This window comes from Dioscorea cayenensis, chromosome 20 (genome assembly GCF_009730915.1).
Source record: "Dioscorea cayenensis subsp. rotundata cultivar TDr96_F1 chromosome 20, TDr96_F1_v2_PseudoChromosome.rev07_lg8_w22 25.fasta, whole genome shotgun sequence".
NCBI lineage: Eukaryota > Viridiplantae > Streptophyta > Magnoliopsida > Dioscoreales > Dioscoreaceae > Dioscorea > Dioscorea cayenensis.
In genome coordinates, this window is record NC_052490.1 from 10,106,543 (window position 1) to 10,120,645 (window position 14,103).

Genomic DNA, 14,103 nt, shown 5'->3' on the forward strand with positions numbered 1-14,103 from the left:
CAATTCATTTATTTTGTTTTTCATGTGCATAAACCAGAGGGGTTCAAAGTAATTGGAGTGGTCGGGGAGTGGCGGCGGGAAGAATCAAGTTTACGCTAAGTTTCATAGCAAACAGTATCTCACAACCATGCGTCTGTCCCCCTTAATACCCGACTTGGAGATGAACAAGTAGTATTCAAGTATGATCCATCCTCGGACCGGAACACGGTCTCTGCATGACCATGCGCGTTCTTTTGAAAATCTCAGCCTGAAGATAGTTTCTTCTAAACAAGGGGTGGCAAGATCCGGAAGCTCTTTGCATGACCATGCCTGAGCGGGGACACGGGCACGTGATACTATCCTATCTCCCCCACACGAATATTCTGAGCCTGTTTCACTTTCAGAATCCTCATCGAGGACCGGTACATCGCCTGCGATCATGCTACCACGCCATCTTTGTTCAGAGGATTCTTTTCTCCACTAGGGAGGACTAGGATGAGATCGAAGATCGAGCTTCACCATGCCATCTAGGGAGATCAAAGGCAGAGTTGGAGGCATGAGGAAAGGGTGGGGTTAGTACCAAGGGAAGATCACTTTGCTTAGGAATGGGAGAATCATGTCTTCTTTTCTAGATTTTCAATTGTTTCTTCCTTGTTGTACTCATCCATAGGCGCTAATCATCCATCATGATGCCCGGATGTTCAATTACAATGTTTTTGTATGCTTTGACTTATATGTCTCGAGGAGTTCTTTGGATCCTAGTGTTAAATCTTGTCTTATATAGCTTGAAGTGTTTGATTTGCACAAATGCTTTAGTAAAATTTGGTGTATGGATGACCATAGTTGTGATTGCTTAATGTGATTACAAAACTACGTATTTGAAATGCATAGTTACCCTAGAAAATCTAGGTTTATGTTGAGAACCATAGATGCAACCATGCTTTAAAAGCACACTGCTTTGGAACCTCGGGATGTCACAGTAGACATTAGAAATAATTGACTATACTATAACTTGTAGGGATCACCTTAGGGCATTGCTCTTCTTATCATAGAATACTCAACCCTAGTCTACCTGTTCCTTCCCTCTATTCTTTTTAGTTTTGTTTTATGTTCTTATTTAAAACCAACCCAATCTTTGTGTTTAACTAGAGATCGAAATACAAACGTACTTTGGTTTTTAGTCACGTAGTTCACACCCTATCCTCCCATGTACCGTTCTTGCTTGCAATCCGTACACTAGTGGAGAGCACGTAAGTTTTTGGTACCATTAGTCGAGGTTGGCAACTTTTTAGAAATTTTTGGAATCTAGTGATCTTGTTTGTTCAGTATCACTCTTTTCTTGTGAACATATGTCTTTCCCCTTTGTTCTTAATCATTCTTGTTGGTTTTGTTTTTAGTTTAATCATTTTATTCATCCGAGCTTACTTTGACCTGTCTTTTTCATGTAGCCACCTTTGTCCTCATGGAAGAATTATTAACCACCTTGAGAAACTACCCTTGTTCACTCAATTGTCAAGAGGGGAGGCTAATTGCACGATGATTAGCATACCTTGGCAAGGTTGATATCAAATTTCCATGAGCATGATGGTCCAATGGAATTAGTTAGTGCAGATAGAAATAAGTTCCTAGCAAGATGTTCAAGAATAGAAGGTAGAAGTCAAACACGCAATGTCCATCTCAATTGATCTTAGGAAAAGTCCTCAAGATAAAAAGAAACTCGGTGATTGAATTTCGGAGATGAGGAACTTAGTCGCTAGCAAAAGCAAGTGAGAGATAACCGGATGTAGATATTAGAGATAAATGGAGGAATATTATCAAGGAGATTTCCAAATTAGAGTTGACCCCATTCTCGACATTGATCTTAAGGAGTTACACGCACACTTGGGTAGTGCTTCTTTCGGGGAAAGCTTCTCAGCTACCCGTTATCATTTCTTTCACTCTTGAGACTCACCAAAAAGCCAAATTGGTTGAGATGCTGCAAAAGCACAAGGCAGCCATCACTTGGAGTATCTCTAACATCAAAGGGATTAATACATCTATTTGCACACATTAAATTTTGATGGAGGATAACATCAAACCCAAGGTTCATCCTTAGAGGAGATTGAACCTGAACATAATCAAGGTAGTAATGAAGGAAGTAAAGAAACTTCTAGATGTTGGGATAATTTATCTAATTTCAGACATCCCTTGGGTAAGTCAGTCGAAGTGGTGCCTAAAAAGGGGATGAAGTGGTTTCAAATGAGCACAATGAATTGATCCCTACATGATAGTATTTGGGTGGTGAGCCTCCATTGATTACTCCGAGTCAATGATGCAAATCACGCAAGATCATTTTCCCTTACCGTTATATCGATCAAATGTAGGAATGGTTGGCACGTCACAATTATAACTTTTTTCTGGATGGAATGTCTGGGTATATGCAAATTCCAATGGCACCTGAAGATCAAGAAAAAACAACTGTAACTTGCCCTTATGGCACCTGAAGAATGCTATTTGGTTTGTGAAATGCCCCACCAACTTTTTAGAGATGTATGATGTCAATTTTTGATAAGTTTATTAAAGACTTTACAGAAGTTTTCATGGATGACTTCTCGGTGTTCAGAGATTCTCTTGAAGGATGTTTGAAAATTCTTGAGTGAGTCCTTAAAAGGTGTGAAGAGACAAATCTAGTGCTGAATTGGGAGAAATATCATTTCATGGAAAAATATGGATTTGTTCTTGGACACAAAATTTCAGGTGAGGAATTGATGTAGACATGGCCAAGCTCGACACAATTAAGAAACTTCCCCCACCTAAGTTCGAAAAAGATGTTTGTAGCTTCCTTGGTCATGTGGGCTTCTATCAGAGGTTTAATCAAGACTTCTAAATATTTTCTAAGCCTATGATGAAACTCTTGGAAAAGGTCACACCATTTCTGTTTAACTAGAAATGCCTCACTGCTTTCCAAACTCTAAATGAAAAGAGTTGAGTCGAACACTGATTGTGAAGGTTCGGAGTGGGATTTGTTTCCTTCGAACTCATGTGTGATGCAAGTGATTGGGTAGTTGGGGTGGTTCTAGGACAAAGACACAACAAACAATTCCAACCAATTTACTATGATTGTAAAACTTTAATGCGACTTAGAAACTACTACTACTATCAAAAGGAATTGTTGGCTTTCATCAACGCTTTCAATAACTTTAGGTCCTACCTAGTGTTTTCCAAGGTCATAGTGTATATAGATAATGCAGCAACATGATACCTTCTTGCCAAGACCGATGCGAAAACCTCATTTGATTATATGGATACTCCTCTTACAAGAATTTGATGGGAGATTTGGGACAAGAAAAGTGGTCGTGAGAACTGGCGGCGACCACCTATCATGCGCCTACACATATAGATGGAAACATTAGCAATACCAAAGAATCTAATGATGTTTTTCCCTCAAGAACATCTCTATTTAGTCCAAAAAGAAACCTACTCAAAATGACAAACACCCTTGGTTTCTCGACATTGCCAACAACTTGGTGGGGTGAATTATTCCATCATAGTTCTCGTATCAACAACATTCCTATCCGATGTCCAATATTATTTTTTTGGGGAGGACCTTTCTTGTACAAACTTTGTGATGACCTAGTAGTCGGCCATTGTGTTTCACATGTGGAGGGATGGAAACTCCGGAACACAATCATGCAGAATAGTGGGAGGTTATTGGCATGCAAACCATATAGTCGAGTAGGTTTTTGGAGGCCAGCTTTTTGGTCGATACTATTTATAGATGCCCAAAAATTTGTCCGATCATGATTAATGCCGAGAGGGGACCTCATCCAAAACTCTGATGAAATGAAACAAAGCCCTATGTAATAGGTGTAAAACTATTCGATGTGTGGAGGATTGATTTCATGGGAGCTTTCCCGAACTCAAATGGAAACAAATATGTGCTAGTAGCGATGGACGATGTGTCTAAGTGGGTAGAGGCAAAGACACTCAGTTTAAAAAGGTAATAAAGAAGTATGGTGTCAACCACCATATTGCCCCTTTATCACCCCGGATGAGTGGGTCAGAGTTGGAAGTCACAAAACCGAAAATACCATGAGAATTATGGACGTTCATCATAATAGGGAGTGCTTGCTCGAACGGTTGGTGATGCTCTTTGCGGCCTACTGATGAATATCATATAAAAACTTCCACATGGCACATACCACATCGGTTGGTTTACAGTAAGGCATGCCATTTGCACATTGAACTTGAGCACCAAGCGCATTGGGCAATTAAACTAGTGAATTTGAATTAAGAGGTACATAAAAAAATAGAAATATTAATTGAATGAGTCGGAGGGACATAGACTAAATGCTTATGAGAATGCATTGTTGTACATAGGGAGAAAATAAGATGAATTCATGATGACCGCCTCTGGAAAGATAAGCAATTTTAGGTCGGAGAGCAAGTTCTCCCTTTTTCAATTCAATGTTGAAGCTTTTTTTCCCAAAAATTGAAATACCATGGTCGGGACCTTACTTGATCATGCAAACATTTCTCATGGTGCAGCTTGAGGATCTCTCACCCACAAAAGTAACTTTCGTGGTAAATGGGCATCGATTGAAGCATTATACGATAAAAGAGGACATTCCTTTTTCTTGCAGTGGTACAGGTGTCTTACTTCATGATTCCCCCTACAAACAGTATCATCAAGCTAGTGACGTAAAACAAGTGCTTCTTGGGAGGCAACTCAAGTTATTTTGTTTCCTTTTGTTTGTGTCCTTTTGTTTCGGGTCTTCTTCATATTTTTACTTATTTTTGCATGCCGCTTCGCTTTAATCGGAGCGTGTCCTCAGTAGGTGTTTTTCTATGCATTTGATGTTTTGGCAATGGTCTTTCTTATATCATGTGGCCAAATCTTTTATTTTGGAGGAAGAAAACAATTTTCCTAGAATTTTCTAGTTGTGCATGGGTTTGGCACGACCCTATACGTAGGCTCACCGATTTTTGATTGGCTTCCATTTTGTAAAACTCAAGGAGGAACAGAGCGATACACAATCATGCGCAGGATGGGTCGAGACGGGTGCTCTTGCGTATTTACACGATCATGTTTTTCCCTTTTAAGCTCTTGGGAAATTTTCCCGAGATTTTTCATGGGGAGAGACACACCACCGACATGATCGGGTAGTGTACCACTCGATAACCCCTAGCATGATCATGTCAAGGGTGTGTCCTATCGCGACTTTGTCACCTTAACCTGTTCTTCTTCAAAACCTATTCCACACCTTCTTCAAAAACCTATTAAACACCAGCGCTCTTTTACTAACTATTCCTCAACCATTTGATAAGTGCTTGAGTAGACATATTTCTCTATATGGTTTACATGCTTTGACCATCATTTTTACCACGGTTTATGTCTCATATAGTGTATTTGGTGTTATTTTGTGCAATTAGGTTGCAAATGCCTTGAAGGAAGAACAATAAGCGAAAATAGGTTATAAAGACACATTTTTGAGTTCTTGTACAACCCTAAGGATCAAGACACGTAGAGGAGCTCATGCTACGTGGAGGTGTGTGCCAACTTTGAAGAGGATTTAAGGCAATTTGCTAGTTAGAAGGGCACAAAAGCAATCACATCTCCATGTCCGTACTCTATGTGAAGAATGCAAGACCTTCCAAATGATGATTTGATGAAGAAAAGTCTTATAACCTACCTCATAGGCGTGTGCCTGACCATGTGGCCTCAAGAGAAGAGTATGCGAGCAGTGTGCAGCATAGCGTGCTATAGTAGAACTATTATTCACATGACCACGTGGAAATTCCACGCAGGGTCATGTGGGAATTCTCTGACTTCAAGTGGACAGGTGAAATCGTGGTTTAGACTTATAAATAGCCCTTTTTGCCCTATTTGTTGGAGACTTTTATGCTGGCGTTCGAAGGGCCAAGCGGCTAGGCTTTCAAGAGAAGGACTTTGGCGAATTTAAGGGGCGTTCTTCACTAACTTTGATAGATCTTTCATTCGTCACAACATCAAGGGGCCTTTAGTAACCTAGCTTGAGAAGGATCCTTCAAGATGTTGAAAGACCCATCAAGGCCATCATCACAAATTCTAAGGTGTTTTCCTCTAGGGTTTACTTTGCTTTTTATTGCATTATACTTTGCTTTTGTAACTTGCCCCATGGAGGCCTAAACCCTACTCAGTGTATTTGGGCATGTGAACTCTAGGGATCTTATCTTTTGTATTGACTTACTTTATGTTTTCCATTAATTACAAGTTTATTTGAGTTTTAATCTTGTTTTATCATTACTTTCATGTCATATTGATCTTTGTGGTTGATTGTTAATGCATAATTCGTTGCCTTGGTGAGCGAGAGGCCTCCATTAGGGTTAGAACTCCAAGATTAAAGAGGATTGAGAGGGTGAGTCATGAGATAATGGAGTGTCCCTTTCCTTTTTGATGAGTGCTTCCTATCTCCATATTCCTAAGACTTTGTGCAACCATATTTGTTGTGAGATGTGAGATTGAGATATTTTGCCATAGGGACCTTGTAGGGATTAGGAATCTTTCACCTACAAGTAGGGTTAGGTTTATCTTTAGGAATTGTTGCACTCCTAGGTATCTCTAGAGCTTATTACGTTCATATGTGCGTGTGAGGTGTTGAGATTGATTGATTTCTCCACCGGACCTCATAGGGGACTAGTATCATCGGCCCGGAGGAATGGATCGATTATCCTAGATTGCCTCGACTCATCTAACTTGGTTTAGGAGCATTAAAGTAAAGTCTTGCACTTCATGTTTTAGAACCTAGGGAGAGCATTGGCCGGGTACCTCATCTTTATTGATTGAGACCTCCCTTTATTTCTATTTTCCCTTTGCTTTGCTTGCGATATTCTTATTCTTGCAATTAAGTTCATTTCATCACAATCATAACTCTAACTAGATAACTAAGAAGTTGTTATTACTAATACTTCTGTTTCTTATGGTTTCGAGTAACCATCTCACCGGGTATTTTATTACTTTGACGCCCGTGCACTTGAGGTACACACTCACAATTCGGTCGTGTCATCCTTCATCTCATTCTCTCGTGCGGTAAAAACCTATAAGTTAGCTTCACAATTTGTTGACCATCATCACACTTTCTCCTCTTCTTAGGCACTCTCTCTACCTACTCCGGTAAGCCACCAACTATCATTTTGGTGTTGTTGTCAAGTTCTAGCTGGTCTTACCCGTGGTTCATCAGTAATTTTGTTTTCCCATCATTGATTTTGTTGATTTGATATAATTTTCTATCAAATTTTTTAGATCAAGTTTTTTGAAATCTTCGGAGATGATGATCAAGCTTTTTGAAAAAGCACGATCATGCGCTTGACTAGAGCACAGTCAAGGTGCTACTAGGACCATCGTGTTCATCCTGCATTGATACATAACTAAATTAATTCATTCCATTTCCTGTTGTAGACAATGGCAAGGAAGTGAACACCAACAGGGTCGGGTCTGAGCCAGCGTCTGTCACACCTAATAGCACTGATTCATCACGAATGTTATACTCATCTATCTGAGTATGAATTTGGGACCCTTTGCACCATTGATTAGGATGCGTTGCACAGAGTTAGATTAAGAGATGAGGTTGAGCAATTATTGGCTATTAGAGCCTCGCACAAGGTACTCACCATCAATCAACTAGTCTACCATGAATTGACATTTGAATTCCTTGCCATATTCGAGCTACTTCGAGGGCACGATATCTAGGATGAATCTTATACCATTAGATTCCAACTCAGGAGGCACAATTATCATCTGAGTTACATGGATTTTTCCCTCTTCTTCAGTATTTATTATCAAGACTACACCTTAACCGAAGAGTATCACAACTTACTTTCCTTGACAAAACATGGGGAAACTCGATTAGCCCGATAGAGGAGGCTAAGTGACTGCGGCCGCCCTTTCCAACCGAGCATCACCACAACATCATCTCTGAAGTCATCCACACTTAGATTCATCCACTCCCTACCCAATGGTACCATTACTGGTCAAAATCACTACACTGGCAACATTACTCTTCAAGAGTTCCATTATTTTTTGAGTATGAAAGATAGAACACCATTTCACTTAGGATTTGTCATCGCCACATCATTACATCACCAAGCAACTGACACTCTTGCACACACAATATTTGCTGGTCGATATATCACTCCACTCATTGAGGGAATGGGTCTCTTGGAAAGCATGGGCCATATGTCGTCTACAGGTGGATTTAGCCCTATTACTTTGCGTAGTCTGCAGAGAATAGGTCTTGTCACCTTACTGCGATCCACTACTTTAATGAATCTAGGTAGGAGTAACCCCTTATTCCTGGATGTGAAACCCAGTACTCAATGGTTAGGGCAGAGTTTGTAGTGTATCGCAGAACATTGCAAAACTGATGCTACCCCATCTGGTGGTGATACCTAGCTCAAGAAAGCAACCTCTTATTCACTACACCAGGAGCAATCCTTTGTTTATCTTTATCTCCTTTTATTGTGCTTCCTTTTATTTCATCTTTTGTAGTCAGTTAGCAAGGGGAGTCCCCTGCTACATTTTGGCTTGTTTTCTTTTATTTTTGTTGTTTGTTTTTTTCATCTTTAATTTATATATTGTATTTTGGGATTTCTCGAGTTTTACTTGTGTTCTCCACTGATTTCATGGATTGTGTTGTTGCTTGGAGTGGCAAACATGTTGAGAGCAATAACACCACTCTCCGTGTTCAGGGAAGTTATGTGAACCCCATCTTTCTTTTGATTGTTCTCAATTTCTATTTTGCATGACTTATATTTATACATTGAGGACAATGTATCATTCAAGTGTGGGGTAGGGTCGCATGCATGCCTTTTTTTATTAGTGCTTTGCTAATGATGATCTATGGTTATTTTGTTGGAAATTCTTAAGCTTAGGGGACATGAGTGTGTTAGGGACTTATTTAGAGCAACTTGTAGACTTACTTTTACTCTGATGAACTAAGACTTCATCAAATTGCCCTAATTGTAAAGCCACTTGCTTTAGGATGGAATGCTTTCATTTAAGACCAAATGATTGTGTTAATTCTAGTGTTAAATAAAGTTGGAAGTCGGTTTGTTTTTGGGATGACCTACCAGTCTAATTTTATGTGTAAAAAGATGGTTGAAAGAGCTATCACCCTAAAGGAGTGAAAGCTACTCTTGAGTAATTGAATTTTGGGCATTACAAGTGTATATTTCATGACCTACAATGAGAGAAGGCTACCCCTAGCATGTATGAAGCTACTACCCAGTATCCTAGTGATAAGTGGTTGTGTAATAGTAATATAATGTATCTTTTCTTACATTGAGCATTGCTTTTCTCATGTTTTATCGCTTATGCATGTGTATTTTTGTTCTTTGTCCATGTAGGGTTATGGAGACAAGTATGAAAGAAAGAAACCAAAAGTAGATCATCGATGCAATTTGTTGATGAAATCTTAGAGTGAACAAACGTGAAGACACAAGTTGTGCTTAAAGGCATATGAGTGTCTACCAAACTCCGTTGTGCTCGAGTGAACATTGATAAGTGCTTGTGTAATTGTAATATGAAGTATTTTTTTTTTAGGATGAGCATTATTTTTCTCAGATTTGATCGCTCATACATGTGTATTTGTGTTACTTTTGCACATGTAGCGTTGTGGAGACAAGTATAGAAGAAAGAAGCCAAGATAGATTTCGTTTGGACTTTGCTGATGGAATCTTAGAGTGAACAAATGTGAAGACAAAATTTGTGCTCAAAGACATGTGAGTGTGTGCCAACCTCCGTTGTGCTCAAGTGAATATGCAAATTAGAGAGGCACAAAGGCAGTCACACTCATGTGTTCTGACTTGTGCAATGCTAGCAAGATTGTCTTCAAATGTCTTTTTATTTGAAGATACAATGCAATCTACAGCATGGACGTGTGCCCATTTAGAAATGTACTATAGGAGTTACTATTCACAAGCTGGTGAAAAATGAATTTCTGTAGATTCACACGGCCATGTGGAAATTCCACACGCCCATGTGGATGCCCGATTCCAGCCCTATTTAAGTCACGATTTCAGCCCCATTTAGGTATCCTTCTATCCATTCTTTGGCCTATCTTTTATCACCTTTTGAGGCGCTCACAGCTAGGGTTTGGAGAGGCTTTTGCTAGGCTTTTGCAGATGTTTACGGTCTTTGACACCGCGTTTCCAAGGGGGTTTTATTCATGGATTACATATGTTTATTTTTTATTTCCTTATTGATTGTATTTTGCTTCATGGAGAGCTAAACCCCTAGTGGGTGCTTGGGCCTGTAAACCCTGGGATGATATTGTTTCTTTGATGTCTTATTATGCTTTCTTTAATTGATATTTTAATTGAGTTCCAATCTTGAATGCTTGTTGAGTTGATTTTTCCTTAGAGTGACACTAGGGTTTAGAACCTATTTTGGTAATCCTTGTGGACAAGTGACAAACCATAAGGTTTAGACAATGCCCTCCGGTATGATTTATCCTACCTCCACATTCTGAGTGTTCTTTGCTGTCAAAATAGAGTGAAGTCCTAAGAGATGAACTCCACTGGGCTTAGTTGCGCAAGCAATAGAGTGAAGGGTTATATCTATTTTAGGGAATAGGGTTTATCACCTGGGATCCCTAGAGCCTAAAGCAACCTAGCACAGTGTGAGGTGCCGAGACTGACAGATTTCTCCACCGAGGAATAATGTACGCTTAGTCACGGTTGACCTTAAGTTTTGGGGCCGTATGTTTAAGGATCTCCATTAGACATTAGTTAGGAAACATAACGATTGGCCTTGCACTTGAAACAATATCCTAGGGTGAGCAATGTTTTGGTGCCCCATTTATCTTCGATTGCCTCTCCTATCTTTTATTTGCACCTTCTTCTTCTTTTCTTATTTCTATTTGCATTGATTCTAATTCACATCACTATTGATTCACTTTCGTTCTAGGTAAATAGCAATCTTTGTGTTTCTAATCACTACTCCCTGTGGATTCGACTATCTACTCATCGGGGTATTATTAATTCGACAAACCCGTTCATTTACGGTACACACGCAAAAGGGCGTTGTCAAGTTTTTGGCACCGTTGCCAAGGAATAGGCGTTTTAGAAGCACTTTGCACTTTGCTACTTTAGTTATTCACCATTTATTCTATTTCACACTTTCTTATTCTTCCATCGTTCTATTTTGTTTTTCTTTCTTTGGTTGCACCTCCAAGTTATAACCAGAGGGAACCCTTCGACATTGGTTGAAGGTGATCCTGAGCTTGAACCAACACTTCATTGAAGGGGTAAAGAACCTGTGCAAGAACAGAAAAATCAAGCTGAGGTAGATGGTGAAGGGTCAGATAATATGGTAGAACAAAATGAACAGCAGAGGAAGCTATCAGATTATGCCAGACCCACAGTTCTGGGCATACAGTCTAGTATTGTGCGGCCACCAATTACAGCTCAGAACTTTGAGCTAAAGCCAATATTCATCCAAATGTTACAGTAGTCGGCAAAGTTTAATGGTTTGGTCGATGAGGATCCAAACAATCACATAGAGAACTTCTTGGAAGTGTGCGACATGCTCAAGATTAATGGTGTTACAGATGATGCTATCAAGTTGAGGGACTTCCCATTTTCCTTGAAAGGGAGAACTAAGAAATGGCTACATTCATTACCTAGAGCATCGATCAATACATAGGAGGAGATGGTAGAAGCTTTCATTGCTTTATGTTTTCCTCTCAGAAAATCCGCAAAGCTTACGAATGAAATATCTGTTTTTATACAAATAGAATTGGAGTCTCTATTTGAGACATGGGATAGGTTCAAGGAGCTCCTGCGGAAATGTCCTCAATATGGGTTCCTCGAGTGGATGATCATTTAGACTTTTTATAATGGTTTGAACCAAAGCATGAAGCAGTTACTTCATGCTACTGCAGGGAGGTATCTTAGGGAAGCAAGACTCGATAAAAGCCCGGCATCTTATTGAAGAAATGACTATGAACAGTTATCAATGGAACACAAGGGACAAAAAGAAGGTAGTCGGACTTCATGAGATTGACTCAGTTACTTCATTGGCGGACCAAGAGTATCATTGAGCAAGAAGTTAGACATTCTAACTTCTAATAGATTGGCGGCAATGACTAGTTGCACAGGATGTAGGGGAGGACATGCTCCATCTGATTGCCTGATTTCTACTGGTGGTACATCCTCGGTAGAACAAGTGAATTTTGTGGGTAATGCAATGAGAAACAAAGGTAATCTATATAGCAACATCTACAATCCGGGTTGAAGGAGCCATCCGAATCTTTCATGGAGTAATCGAGGGCAATAAAAGATAATGGCACCACCCAGTTTCCAACAACAAGAACAAGCTCCGAACATGGAGAACTGAGTTTCAGGGTTGGAAAACTGGATCACCGATCTAGAGAAGGCTTTAACCAAGTTCATTCAATTGTCAGACACTAGATTTCAATCAATTGAAGCTACACTTCGCAACCACACCGCATTATTGTACAACTTGGAGAATCATGTGAGGCAAATTGTGAAGTCGTTATCGGAGAGACCTCAAGGAAGCTTGCCTAGTAACACCAAAAGCAATCTGAGGGAACATGTGAAAGCGATCACTTTGAGAAGTAGTCGTGAGGTTGAGGGGTAGGCTTCCGAGTGAGATGACCAATGTTAAAGCACCCGAGGTTGTGGAGGTTAAGGAGAGAACAAAAAGAAAAGAGGTGGTACCCCCACCTTATAAGCCAAGAATCCCTTATCCTTCAAGGTTGACGAATGACCAAAATGATGAGCAATACAAGAAGTTCTTAGGGTTATTCAAGCATTTTCACATAAACATTCCTTTTATGGAGGCATTGTCTCAAATGCCATTGTATACAAAGTTTCTCATGGACCTTATGACCAACAAAAGGTAGTTGGAGGAGAGTACATCTATGATCTTAGATGCTTCATGTTTGGCAATGTTGCAAAAGAATATACCGAACAAGAAGAAGGACACTAGAAGCTTTATCATTCTGTGCAACATTGGTAGCATGGGTGAAGAAAAGGTATTTGCGGACTCAGGGGCTCGTATCAACGTCATGCCTTACACCTTCTTTCAAAAGCTAGGCTTGGGAGAGCCTAGGCCCACTCAGATGACGTTACAGTTGGCGGACCGAAAGGTTAGACATCCGAGGGACATCATTGAAGATGTACTTATGAAGGTTGACAAGTACATATTTCTTGTAGACTTCGTAGTGTTAGATGTTGATGAGGATGTCGACATTCCTTTGACACTTGGAAGGTCATCTTGCGCACTTCCAAAGCACTTATCGACATGGATGGCGGGGAGTTAACTTTATGAGTTTGGGATGACAAGCTTACATATCGCCTCACCAAAGCCTTGAGACATTCTCTAGACTTTGATGATACTCTTTACTTTCTTGAAACTACCAATGAACTAATAGAAGAATATGTGTAGGAAATGATTAATCCGGACCCATTTGAAGGTGTGCTAGATGAAGAAGTGGAGAATGAAGACATCTTGATGCTTGGTCTAGAGGACAAGATACAACCTACTCCGGGGATCATGAAGAAGATGCTCTGGAAGATGAAGCGTGCAAGGAGATGTCACAAGAAATGCCGCAAAGCTAATGGGGATAAGCAAGAATGGAGTAATGGTGATGAACCCTTGTGCGGTAACAAACTTGATAACTCCTCCTCTATCTTCATCATGCTTTCAAGTCATAGGTAAGAGAGAAACCTTCATCTATGAGCCCCCATGAGGTAAGGTCAGGTATGTCAAGCTATGTGACGTTAAACAAGCGCTTCTTGGGAGACAACCCAAGTCTTTACTATTTTTCTAGGTTTTAGTTAGTATTTGCCTGAATAAGAGCTTGAGTGTTGTTGTCTTAATCTTTTACATACTTTTGTTGTGATTTTCTCGTGGATCATTGATGTTCTTGTGTGCTTAATTGTGATTGGTGAAGTTTCTTAGTCGTTTGAGCATGTTTTTCATGATTCTATGATTAATCTTGCATAATGTATGTCGGCTCTAAGTATGTTTAAATGTGTAGAAATTTTTTGAAAAGTCTGTAAATTTTTTTAAGTTATCTAGAGAAGACACACGACCGTTTGGAATTTCCACACGGGTGTGTGTTTTTGTTCAGAGCTCAT

The 14,103-nt window shown here is 39.8% G+C and overlaps 1 non-coding gene across 1 annotated transcript; it reads right to left on the bottom strand.

Moving 5' to 3' along the window:
- Positions 1-11,695: 11,695 nt before the first annotated feature.
- On the bottom strand, positions 11,696-11,802 carry LOC120252050. The gene has a single exon (XR_005533602.1). It is a non-coding gene; the product is annotated as a small nucleolar RNA R71 (small nucleolar RNA).
- Between the last annotated feature and the right edge of the window lie 2,301 nt (positions 11,803-14,103).